General features: G+C 48.8%; 24 non-coding genes across 24 annotated transcripts; all 24 read left to right on the top strand.

Moving 5' to 3' along the window:
* The first annotated feature begins 436 nt into the window (after nucleotides 1–436).
* Nucleotides 437–509, top strand: trnap-ugg. Its single transcript has one exon. It is a non-coding gene; the product is annotated as a tRNA-Pro (tRNA).
* Nucleotides 510–620: 111 nt separating this feature from the next.
* Nucleotides 621–692, top strand: trnap-ugg. Its single transcript has one exon. It is a non-coding gene; the product is annotated as a tRNA-Pro (tRNA).
* Nucleotides 693–1,280: 588 nt separating this feature from the next.
* On the top strand, nucleotides 1,281–1,351 carry trnap-agg. The gene has a single exon. It is a non-coding gene; the product is annotated as a tRNA-Pro (tRNA).
* A 190-nt stretch (nucleotides 1,352–1,541) lies between these two features.
* Nucleotides 1,542–1,613, top strand: trnap-agg. The gene has a single exon. It is a non-coding gene; the product is annotated as a tRNA-Pro (tRNA).
* Nucleotides 1,614–2,064: 451 nt separating this feature from the next.
* On the top strand, nucleotides 2,065–2,136 carry trnap-cgg. Its single transcript has one exon. It is a non-coding gene; the product is annotated as a tRNA-Pro (tRNA).
* Nucleotides 2,137–2,310: 174 nt separating this feature from the next.
* Nucleotides 2,311–2,382, top strand: trnap-ugg. The gene has a single exon. It is a non-coding gene; the product is annotated as a tRNA-Pro (tRNA).
* Nucleotides 2,383–2,492: 110 nt separating this feature from the next.
* On the top strand, nucleotides 2,493–2,564 carry trnap-ugg. The gene has a single exon. It is a non-coding gene; the product is annotated as a tRNA-Pro (tRNA).
* A 591-nt stretch (nucleotides 2,565–3,155) lies between these two features.
* trnap-agg lies at nucleotides 3,156–3,227 on the top strand. The gene has a single exon. It is a non-coding gene; the product is annotated as a tRNA-Pro (tRNA).
* A 713-nt stretch (nucleotides 3,228–3,940) lies between these two features.
* Nucleotides 3,941–4,012, top strand: trnap-cgg. Its single transcript has one exon. It is a non-coding gene; the product is annotated as a tRNA-Pro (tRNA).
* Nucleotides 4,013–4,185: 173 nt separating this feature from the next.
* Nucleotides 4,186–4,257, top strand: trnap-ugg. Its single transcript has one exon. It is a non-coding gene; the product is annotated as a tRNA-Pro (tRNA).
* A 111-nt stretch (nucleotides 4,258–4,368) lies between these two features.
* On the top strand, nucleotides 4,369–4,440 carry trnap-ugg. Its single transcript has one exon. It is a non-coding gene; the product is annotated as a tRNA-Pro (tRNA).
* Nucleotides 4,441–5,154: 714 nt separating this feature from the next.
* trnap-agg lies at nucleotides 5,155–5,226 on the top strand. Its single transcript has one exon. It is a non-coding gene; the product is annotated as a tRNA-Pro (tRNA).
* A 450-nt stretch (nucleotides 5,227–5,676) lies between these two features.
* Nucleotides 5,677–5,748, top strand: trnap-cgg. The gene has a single exon. It is a non-coding gene; the product is annotated as a tRNA-Pro (tRNA).
* A 172-nt stretch (nucleotides 5,749–5,920) lies between these two features.
* On the top strand, nucleotides 5,921–5,992 carry trnap-ugg. The gene has a single exon. It is a non-coding gene; the product is annotated as a tRNA-Pro (tRNA).
* A 110-nt stretch (nucleotides 5,993–6,102) lies between these two features.
* Nucleotides 6,103–6,174, top strand: trnap-ugg. Its single transcript has one exon. It is a non-coding gene; the product is annotated as a tRNA-Pro (tRNA).
* Nucleotides 6,175–6,762: 588 nt separating this feature from the next.
* On the top strand, nucleotides 6,763–6,834 carry trnap-agg. The gene has a single exon. It is a non-coding gene; the product is annotated as a tRNA-Pro (tRNA).
* A 190-nt stretch (nucleotides 6,835–7,024) lies between these two features.
* Nucleotides 7,025–7,096, top strand: trnap-agg. The gene has a single exon. It is a non-coding gene; the product is annotated as a tRNA-Pro (tRNA).
* Nucleotides 7,097–7,547: 451 nt separating this feature from the next.
* trnap-cgg lies at nucleotides 7,548–7,620 on the top strand. Its single transcript has one exon. It is a non-coding gene; the product is annotated as a tRNA-Pro (tRNA).
* Nucleotides 7,621–7,796: 176 nt separating this feature from the next.
* trnap-ugg lies at nucleotides 7,797–7,868 on the top strand. The gene has a single exon. It is a non-coding gene; the product is annotated as a tRNA-Pro (tRNA).
* A 112-nt stretch (nucleotides 7,869–7,980) lies between these two features.
* On the top strand, nucleotides 7,981–8,052 carry trnap-ugg. The gene has a single exon. It is a non-coding gene; the product is annotated as a tRNA-Pro (tRNA).
* Nucleotides 8,053–8,640: 588 nt separating this feature from the next.
* On the top strand, nucleotides 8,641–8,712 carry trnap-agg. Its single transcript has one exon. It is a non-coding gene; the product is annotated as a tRNA-Pro (tRNA).
* Nucleotides 8,713–8,902: 190 nt separating this feature from the next.
* trnap-agg lies at nucleotides 8,903–8,974 on the top strand. Its single transcript has one exon. It is a non-coding gene; the product is annotated as a tRNA-Pro (tRNA).
* A 692-nt stretch (nucleotides 8,975–9,666) lies between these two features.
* trnap-ugg lies at nucleotides 9,667–9,738 on the top strand. The gene has a single exon. It is a non-coding gene; the product is annotated as a tRNA-Pro (tRNA).
* Nucleotides 9,739–9,849: 111 nt separating this feature from the next.
* trnap-ugg lies at nucleotides 9,850–9,921 on the top strand. The gene has a single exon. It is a non-coding gene; the product is annotated as a tRNA-Pro (tRNA).
* The last annotated feature ends 69 nt before the right edge of the window (nucleotides 9,922–9,990 follow it).

Raw genomic sequence — 9,990 nt, 5'->3', positions numbered from 1 at the left:
CTCTGTTCTGTGAAACTTTGCACCTTTTGCTGCTAGCTGCCACCGGTGAACTGCTGCAGTTAGATTACCCAGGACTTTTTTTTAGGAAATGTTGATGCGCAGTGGAACCAAGCTGAAAAGATTGGTCTTACCTGCAGACCACTCTAAATATTTGTTGTGAAGAAAGGCACTGAATAAAAGGTACCCTTGGCGAGGCTCGTTGGTCTAGGGGTATGATTCTCGCCCGGGTGCAGAGAGGTCCGGGTTCAACTCCCGGACGAGCCCTTCTTTCGAAACAAGCGCCAGACTTTACTGCAAGAATCGACGCTAAGAAACAAACAAAGGCGAAACTCTTTTGTTAGCATTGAAGGAAAAAGCCAATTTTGGACCAGATTTTTTTTACTTGCTCAGGCCTGCAAAGGGTCCTGACAAAACAAGACCCAGGGGGTGACTCAGCGGCTCGTTGGTCTAGGGGGTATGATTCTCGCTTTGGGTGCGAGAGGTCCCGGGTTCAAATCCCGGACGAGCCCTTTTGTGCTTCCTCACCAATTCTTTGTCGGCCTCACTGTCTAACGCCTTTCTCCTGTGGAGATTTAGCCTCAGTTGGATGTTTATTTTTTCCCCCTGAGCCATCACATTGTGGCTCGTTGGTCTAGGGGTATGATTCTCGCTTTGGGTGCGAGAGGTCCCGGGTTCAAATCCCGGACGAGCCCGCAGGCGTTACAGGTGAATTTCATTGAAATGTGTTAATTTTCAACTCTCATCAGTGATCTAGAAAATGATGTTGTTGTTTTTTCAGCTAAATTCATAGCCAGTCAAGGCTTGTTGGTCTAGGGAATGATTCTCGCTTAGGGTGCGAGAGGTCCGGGTTCAAATCCCAGACAAGCCCTTCCCCACGCAACTATTTGTCATTATCAGGTGCTTGTGTCAGCACTGTCTTACCTTTGCTGTACAGCATATAGCCGGCAGCTTTTCTGCAACTAAACACCACCACACCTCCCTTTCCTTTCAGCTAAATATTGCTGCACAGAAGGCTCGACATAAGCGTTTGAGCAGCGTGGCTCGTTGGTCTAGGGGTATGATTCTCGCTTAGGGTGCGAGAGGTCCCTGGTTCAAATCCCGGACGAGACCTTTCCCACGCAACTTTCTGTCAGTATCATGTGTTTGTGTCAGCACTGTCTCTCCTTTGCTGTACAGCATGTAGCCGGCAGCTTTTCTGCAACTCAACACCACCCGACCTCCCTTTCCTTTCAGTTAAATATTGCTGCACAAAACGCTCGACAAAAGCATTTGCTTGGCGTGGCTCGTTGGTCTAGGGTATGATTCTCGCTTAGGGTGCGAGAGGTCCCGGGTTCAAATCCCGGACGAGCCCTCTGTTCTGTGAAACTCTGCAACTTTTGCTGCTAGCTGCCACCGGTGAACTGCTGCAGTTTGTTACCCAGGACTTACTTTAGAAAATGTTGATGTGCAGTGGAACCAAGCTTAAAGATTGGTCTTACCTGCAGACCACTCTAAATATTTGTTGTGAAGATAGGCACTGAATAAAAAGTACTCTTGGCCCAGGCTCGTTGGTCTAGGGGTATGATTCTCGCTTAGGGTGCGAGAGGTCCCGGGTTCAAATCCCGGACGAGCCCTCTGTTCTGTGAAACTCTGCAACTTTTGCTGCTAGCTGCCACCGGTGAACTGCTGCAGTTTGTTACCCAGGACTTACTTTAGGAAATGTTGATGCGCAGTAGAACCAAGCTGAAAGATTGTCTTACCTGCAGACCACTCTAAATATTTGTTGTGAAGAAAGGCACTGAATAAAAGGTACCCTTGCCCCAGGCTCTTTGGTCTAGGGGTATGATTCTCGCTTAGGGTGTGAGATGTCCCGGGTTCAAATCCCGGATGATCCCTCTGTTCTGTGAAACTTTGCACCTTTTGCTGCTAGCTGCCACCGGTGAACTGCTGCAGTTCGTTACCCAGGACTTTTTTTAGGAAATGTTGATGCGCAGTGGAACCAAGCTGAAAGATTGGTCTTACCTGCAGACCACTCTAAATATTTGTTGTGAAGAAAGGCACTGAATAAAAGGTACCCTTGGCCGAGGCTCGTTGGTCTAGGGGTATGATTCTCGCTTCGGGTGCGAGAGGTCCTGGGTTCAACTCCCGGACGAGCCCTTCTTTCCGAAACAAAGCGCCAGACTTTACTGCAAGAATCGACGCTAACTGAAACAAACAAAGGCGAAACTCTTTTGTTAGCATTGAAGGAAAAGAGCCAATTTTGGACCAGATTTTTTACTTGCTCAGGCCTGCAAGGGGTCCTGACAAAACAAGACCCAGGGTGAGCTCAGCGGCTCGTTGGTCTAGGGGTATGATTCTCGCTTTGGGTGCGAGAGGTCCCGGGTTCAAATCCCGGACGAGCCCTTTTGTGCTTCCTCACCAATTCTTTGTCGGCCTCACTGTCTAACGCCTTTCTCCTGTGGAGATTTAGCCTCAGTTGGATGTTTATTTTTTCCCCTGAGCCATCACATTGCGGCTCGTTGGTCTAGGGGTATGATTCTCGCTTTGGGTGCGAGAGGTCCCGGGTTCAAATCCCGGACGAGCCCGCAGGCGTTACAGGTGAATGTCATTGAAATGTGTTAATTTTCAACTCTCGTCAGTGATCTAGAAAATGATGTTGTTGTTTTTTTCAGCTAAATTCATAGCCAGTCAAGGCTTGTTGGTCTAGGGAATGATTCTCGCTTAGGGTGCGAGAGGTCGGGTTCAAATCCCAGACAAGCCCTTCCCCACATAACTATTTGTCATTATCAGGTGCTTGTGTCAGCACTGTCTTACCTTTGCTGTACAGCATATAGCCGGCAGCTTTTCTGCAACTAAACACCACCACACCTCCCTTTCCTTTCAGCTAAATATTGCTGCACAGAAGGCTCGACATAAGCGTTTGAGCAGCGTGGCTCGTTGGTCTAGGGTATGATTCTCGCTTAGGGTGCGAGAGGTCCCTGGTTCAAATCCCGGACGAGACCTTTCCCCATGTAACTTTCTGTCAGTATCATGTGTTTGTGTCAGCACTGTCTCTCCTTTGCTGTACAGCATGTAGCCGGCAGCTTTTCTGCAACTCAACACCACCCGACCTCCCTTTCCTTTCAGTTAAATATTGCTGCACAAAAAACTTTTCGACAAAAGCATTTGCTTGGCGTGGCTCGTTGGTCTAGGGGTATGATTCTCGCTTAGGGTGCGAGAGGTCCCGGGTTCAAATCCCGGACGAGCCCTCTGTTCTGTGAAACTCTGCAACTTTTGCTGCTAGCTGCCACCGGTGAACTGCTGCAGTTTGTTACCCAGGACTTACTTTAGGAAATGTTGATGTGCAGTGGAACCAAGCTTAAAGATTGGTCTTACCTGCAGACCACTCTAAATATTTGTTGTGAAGATAGGCACTGAATCAAAAAAAAGTACTCTTGGCCCAGGCTCGTTGGTCTAGGGGTATGATTCTCGCTTAGGGTGCGAGAGGTCCCGGTTCAAATCGGGACGAGCCCTCTGTTCTGTGAAACTCTGCAACTTTTGCTGCTAGCTGCCACCGGTGAACTGCTGCAGTTCGTTACCCAGGACTTACTTTAGGAAATGTTGATCGCAGTAGAACCAAGCTGAAAGATTGTCTTACCTGCAGACCACTCTAAATATTTGTTGTGAAGAAAGGCACTGAATAAAAGGTACCCTTGCCCCAGGCTCTTTGGTCTAGGGGTATGATTCTCGCTTCGGGTGTGAGATGTCCGGGTTCAAATCCCGGATGATCCCTCTGTTCTGTGAAACTTTGCAACTTTTGCTGCTAGCTGCCACCGGTGAACTGCTGCAGTTCGTTACCCAGGACTTAATTTAGGAAATGTTGATGTGCAGTGGAACCAAGCTGAAAGATTGGTCTTACCTGCAGACCACTCTAAATATTTGTTGTGAAGAAAGGCACTGAATAAAAGGTACCCTTGGCCCAGGCTCGTTGGTCTAGGGGTATGATTCTCGCTTCGGGTGCGAGAGGTCCTGGGTTCAACTCCCGGACGAGCCCTTCTTTCCGAAACAAACGCCAGACTTTACTGCAAGAATCGACGCTAACGAAACAAACAAAGACGAAACTCTTTTGTTAGCATTGAAGGAAAAGAGCCAATTTTGGACCAGATTTTTTACTTGCTCAGGCCTGCAAGGGGTCCTGACAAAACAAGACCCAGGGGTGCGCTCAGCGGCTCGTTGGTCTAGGGGTATGATTCTCGCTTTGGGTGCGAGAGGTCCCGGGTTCAAATCCCGGACGAGCCCTTTTGTGCTTCCTCACCAATTCTTTGTCGGCCTCACTGTCTAACGCCTTTCTCCTGTGGAGATTTAGCCTCAGTTGGATGTTTATTTTTTCCCCCTGAGCCATCACATTGTGGCTCGTTGGTCTAGGGGTATGATTCTCGCTTTGGGTGCGAGAGGTCCCGGGTTCAAATCCCGGACGAGCCCGCAGGCGTTACAGGTGAATGTCATTGAAATGTGTTAATTTTCAACTCTCATCAGTGATCTAGAAAATGATGTTGTTGTTTTTTCAGCTAAATTCATAGCCAGTCAAGGCTTGTTGGTCTAGGGAATGATTCTCGCTTAGGGTGCGAGAGGTCCGGGTTCAAATCCCAGACAAGCCCTTCCCCACGCAACTATTTGTCATTATCAGGTGCTTGTGTCAGCACTGTCTTACCTTTGCTGTACAGCATATAGCAGCCTGCAGCTAAACACCACCACACCTCCCTTTTTTCTTCAACTCAACACCACGTTGGTCTAGGGGTATGACCTGCCTTTCCTTTCAGTTAAATATTGCTGCACAAAAGGCTTTGCTGACAGCAAAGCAGCTTTTTTTGCAACTCAACACCACCCGACGTGGCTTTCAGTTGGTCTAGGGGTATGATTTCGATTGGCTCGTTGGTCTAGGGGTGAATAATGGTCTAGGGATTGCTTAGGGTGCGAGAGGTCCGGTTCAAATCCCGGACGAGCCCTCTGTTCTGTGAAACTCTGCAACTTTTGCTGCTAGCTGCCACCGGTGAACTGCTGCAGTTTGTTACCCAGGACTTACTTTAGGAAATGTTGATGTGCAGTGGAACCAAGCTTAAAGATTGGTCTTACCTGCAGACCACTCTAAATATTTGTTGTGAAGATAGGCACTGAATAAAAAGTACTCTTGGCCCAGGCTCGTTGGTCTAGGGGTATGATTCTCGCTTAGGGTGCGAGAGGTCCCGGGTTCAAATCCCGGACGAGCCCTCTGTTCTGTGAAACTCTGCAACTTTTGCTGCTAGCTGCCACCGGTGAACTGCTGCAGTTCGTTACCCAGGACTTACTTTAGGAAATGTTGATGCGCAGTAGAACCAAGCTGAAAGATTGTCTTACCTGCAGACCACTCTAAATATTTGTTGTGAAGAAAGGCACTGAATAAAAGGTACCCTTGCCCCAGGCTCTTTGGTCTAGGGGTATGATTCTCGCTTCGGGTGTGAGATGTCCCGGGTTCAAATCCCGGATGATCCCTCTGTTCTGTGAAACTTTGCACCTTTTGCTGCTAGCTGCCACCGGTGAACTGCTGCAGTTCGTTACCCAGGACTTTTTTAGGAAATGTTGATGCGCAGTGGAACCAAGCTGAAAGATTGGTCTTACCTGCAGACCACTCTAAATATTTGTTGTGAAGAAAGGCACTGAATAAAAGGTACCCTTGGCCGAGGCTCGTTGGTCTAGGGGTATGATTCTCGCTTCGGGTGCGAGAGGTCCCGGGTTCAACTCCCGGACGAGCCCTTCTTTCCGAAACAAACGCCAGACTTTACTGCAAGAATCGACGCTAACGAAACAAACAAAGACGAAACTCTTTTGTTAGCATTGAAGGAAAAGAGCCAATTTTGGACCAGATTTTTTACTTGCTCAGGCCTGCAAGGGGTCCTGACAAAACAAGACCCAGGGGGCTCAGCGCTGCTCGTTGGTCTAGGGGTATGATTCTCGCTTTGGGTGCGAGAGGTCCCGGGTTCAAATCCCGGACGAGCCCTTTTGTGCTTCCTCACCAATTCTTTGTCGGCCTCACTGTCTAACGCCTTTCTCCTGTGGAGATTTAGCCTCAGTTGGATGTTTATTTTTTCCCCTGAGCCATCACATTGTGGCTCGTTGGTCTAGGGGTATGATTCTCGCTTTGGGTGCGAGAGGTCCCGGGTTCAAATCCCGGACGAGCCCGCAGGCGTTACAGGTGAATGTCATTGAAATGTGTTAATTTTCAACTCTCGTCAGTGATCTAGAAAATGATGTTGTTGTTTTTTCAGCTAAATTCATAGCCAGTCAAGGCTTGTTGGTCTAGGGAATGATTCTCGCTTAGGGTGCGAGAGGTCCGGGTTCAAATCCCAGACAAGCCCTTCCCCACGCAACTATTTGTCATTATCAGGTGCTTGTGTCAGCACTGTCTTACCTTTGCTGTACAGCATATAGCCGGCAGCTTTTCTGCAACTAAACACCACCACACCTCCCTTTCCTTTCAGCTAAATATTGCTGCACAGAAGGCTCGACATAAGCGTTTGAGCAGCGTGGCTCGTTGGTCTAGGGGTATGATTCTCGCTTAGGGTGCGAGAGGTCCCTGGTTCAAATCCCGGACGAGACCTTTCCCACGCAACTATTTGTCATTATCAGGTGCTTGTGTCAGCACTGTCTTACCTTTGCTGTACAGCATGTAGCCGGCAGCTTTTCTTCAACTCAACACCACTCGACCTGCCTTTCCTTTCAGTTAAATATTGCTGCACAAAACGCTCGACAAAAGCATTTGCGCAGCGTGGCTCGTTGGTCTAGGGGTATGATTCTCGCTTAGGGTGCGAGAGGTCCCGGGTTCAAATCCCGGACGAGCCCTCTGTTCTGTGAAACTCTGCAACTTTTGCTGCTAGCTGCCACCGGTGAACTGCTGCAGTTTGTTACCCAGGACTTACTTTAGGAAATGTTGATGTGCAGTGGAACCAAGCTTAAAGATTGGTCTTACCTGCAGACCACTCTAAATATTTGTTGTGAAGATAGGCACTGAATAAAAAGCACTCTTGGCCCAGGCTCGTTGGTCTAGGGGTATGATTCTCGCTTAGGGTGCGAGAGGTCCCGGGTTCAAATCCCGGACGAGCCCTCTGTTCTGTGAAACTCTGCAACTTTTGCTGCTAGCTGCCACCGGTGAACTGCTGCAGTTCGTTACCCAGGACTTACTTTAGGAAATGTTGATGCGCAGTAGAACCAAGCTGAAAGATTGTCTTACCTGCAGACCACTCTAAATATTTGTTGTGAAGAAAGGCACTGAATAAAAGGTACCCTTGCCCCAGGCTCTTTGGTCTAGGGGTATGATTCTCGCTTCGGGTGTGAGATGTCCCGGGTTCAAATCCCGGATGATCCCTCTGTTCTGTGAAACTTTGCACCTTTTGCTGCTAGCTGCCACCGGTGAACTGCTGCAGTTCGTTACCCAGGACTTTTTTTAGGAAATGTTGATGCGCAGTGGAACCAAGCTGAAAGATTGGTCTTACCTGCAGACCACTCTAAATATTTGTTGTGAAGAAAGGCACTGAATAAAAGGTACCCTTGGCCGAGGCTCGTTGGTCTAGGGGTATGATTCTCGCTTCGGGTGCGAGAGGTCCTGGGGTTCAACTCCCGGACGAGCCCTTCTTTCGAAACAAACGCCAGACTTTACTGCAAGAATCGACGCTTAACTAACGAAACAAACAAAGCGAAACTCTTTTGTTAGCATTGAAGGAAAAGAGCCAATTTTGGACCAGATTTTTTACTTGCTCAGGCCTGCAAGGGGTCCTGACAAAACAAGACCCAGGGGTGCGCTCAGCGGCTCGTTGGTCTAGGGGTATGATTCTCGCTTTGGGTGCGAGAGGTCCCGGGTTCAAATCCCGGACGAGCCCTTTTGTGCTTCCTCACCAATTCTTTTGTCGGCCTCACTGTCTAACGCCTTTCTCCTGTGGAGATTTAGCCTCAGTTGGATGTTTATTTTTTCCCCCTGAGCCATCACATTGTGGCTCGTTGGTCTAGGGGTATGATTCTCGCTTTGGGTGCGAGAGGTCCCGGGTTCAAATCCCGGACGAGCCCGCAGGCGTTACAGGTGAATGTCATTGAAATGTGTTAATTTTCAACTCTCGTCAGTGATCTAGAAAATGATGTTGTTGTTTTTTCAGCTAAATTCATAGCCAGTCAAGGCTTGTTGGTCTAGGGAATGATTCTCGCTTAGGGTGCGAGAGGTCCGGGTTCAAATCCCAGACAAGCCCTTCCCCACGCAACTATTTGTCATTATCAGGTGCTTGTGTCAGCACTGTCTTACCTTTGCTGTACAGCATATAGCCGGCAGCTTTTCTGCAACTAAACACCACCACACCTCCCTTTCCTTTCAGCTAAATATTGCTGCACAGAAGGCTCGACATAAGCGTTTGAGCAGCGTGGCTCGTTGGTCTAGGGGTATGATTCTCGCTTAGGGTGCGAGAGGTCCCTGGTTCAAATCCCGGACGAGACCTTTCCCACGCAACTTTCTGTCAGTATCATGTGTTTGTGTCAGCACTGTCTCTCCTTTGCTGTACAGCATGTAGCCGGCAGCTTTTCTGCAACTCAACACCACCCGACCTCCCTTTCCTTTCAGTTAAATATTGCTGCACAAGCATTTCGACAAAAGCATTTGCGCGCAGCGGCTCGTTGGTCTAGGGGTATGATTCTCGCTTAGGGTGCGAGAGGTCCCGGGTTCAAATCCCGGACGAGCCCTCTGTTCTGTGAAACTCTGCAACTTTTGCTGCTAGCTGCCACCGGTGAACTGCTGCAGTTTGTTACCCAGGACTTACTTTAGGAAATGTTGATGTGCAGTGGAACCAAGCTTAAAGATTGGTCTTACCTGCAGACCACTCTAAATATTTGTTGTGAAGATAGGCACTGAATAAAAAGCACTCTTGGCCCAGGCTCGTTGGTCTAGGGGTATGATTCTCGCTTAGGGTGCGAGAGGTCCCGGGTTCAAATCCCGGACGAGCCCTCTGTTCTGTGAAACTCTGCAACTTTTGCTGCTAGCTGCCACCGGTGAACTGCTGCAGTTCGTTACCCAGGACTTACTTTAGGAAATGTTGATGCGCAGTAGAACCAAGCTGAAAGATTGTCTTACCTGCAGACCACTCTAAATATTTGTTGTGAAGAAAGGCACTGAATAAAAGGTACCCTTGCCCCAGGCTCTTTGGTCTAGGGGTATGATTCTCGCTTAGGGTGTGAGATGTCCCGGTTCAAATCCCGGATGATCCCTCTGTTCTGTGAAACTTTGCACCTTTTGCTGCTAGCTGCCACCGGTGAACTGCTGCAGTTCGTTACCCAGGACTTTTTTAGGAAATGTTGATGCGCAGTGGAACCAAGCTGAAAGATTGGTCTTACCTGCAGACCACTCTAAATATTTGTTGTGAAGAAAGGCACTGAATAAAAGGTACCCTTGGCCGAGGCTCGTTGGTCTAGGGGTATGATTCTCGCCCGGGTGCGAGAGGTCCCGGTTCAACTCCCGGACGAGCCCTTCTTTCGAAACAAACGCCAGACTTTACTGCAAGAATCGACGCTTAATGAAACAAACAAAGACGAAACTCTTTTGTTAGCATTGAAGGAAAAGAGCCAATTTTGGACCAGATTTTTTACTTGCTCAGGCCTGCAAGGGGTCCTGACAAAACAAGACCCAGGGGTGCGCTCAGCGGCTCGTTGGTCTAGGGGTATGATTCTCGCTTTGGGTGCGAGAGGTCCCGGGTTCAAATCCCGGACGAGCCCTTTTGTGCTTCCTCACCAATTCTTTGTCGGCCTCACTGTCTAACGCCTTTCTCCTGTGGAGATTTAGCCTCAGTTGGATGTTTATTTTTTCCCCCTGAGCCATCACATTGTGGCTCGTTGGTCTAGGGGTATGATTCTCGCTTTGGGTGCGAGAGGTCCCGGGTTCAAATCCCGGACGAGCCGCAGGCGTTACAGGTGAATGTCATTGAAATGTGTTAATTTTCAACTCTCGTCAGTGATCTAGAAAATGAT

Source organism: Alosa alosa, chromosome 5, assembly GCF_017589495.1.
Source record: "Alosa alosa isolate M-15738 ecotype Scorff River chromosome 5, AALO_Geno_1.1, whole genome shotgun sequence".
Lineage (NCBI taxonomy): Eukaryota > Metazoa > Chordata > Actinopteri > Clupeiformes > Clupeidae > Alosa > Alosa alosa.
Note: the sequence above shows the minus strand (reverse complement) of the source record. Positions and strands in the feature narration are given on the sequence as shown.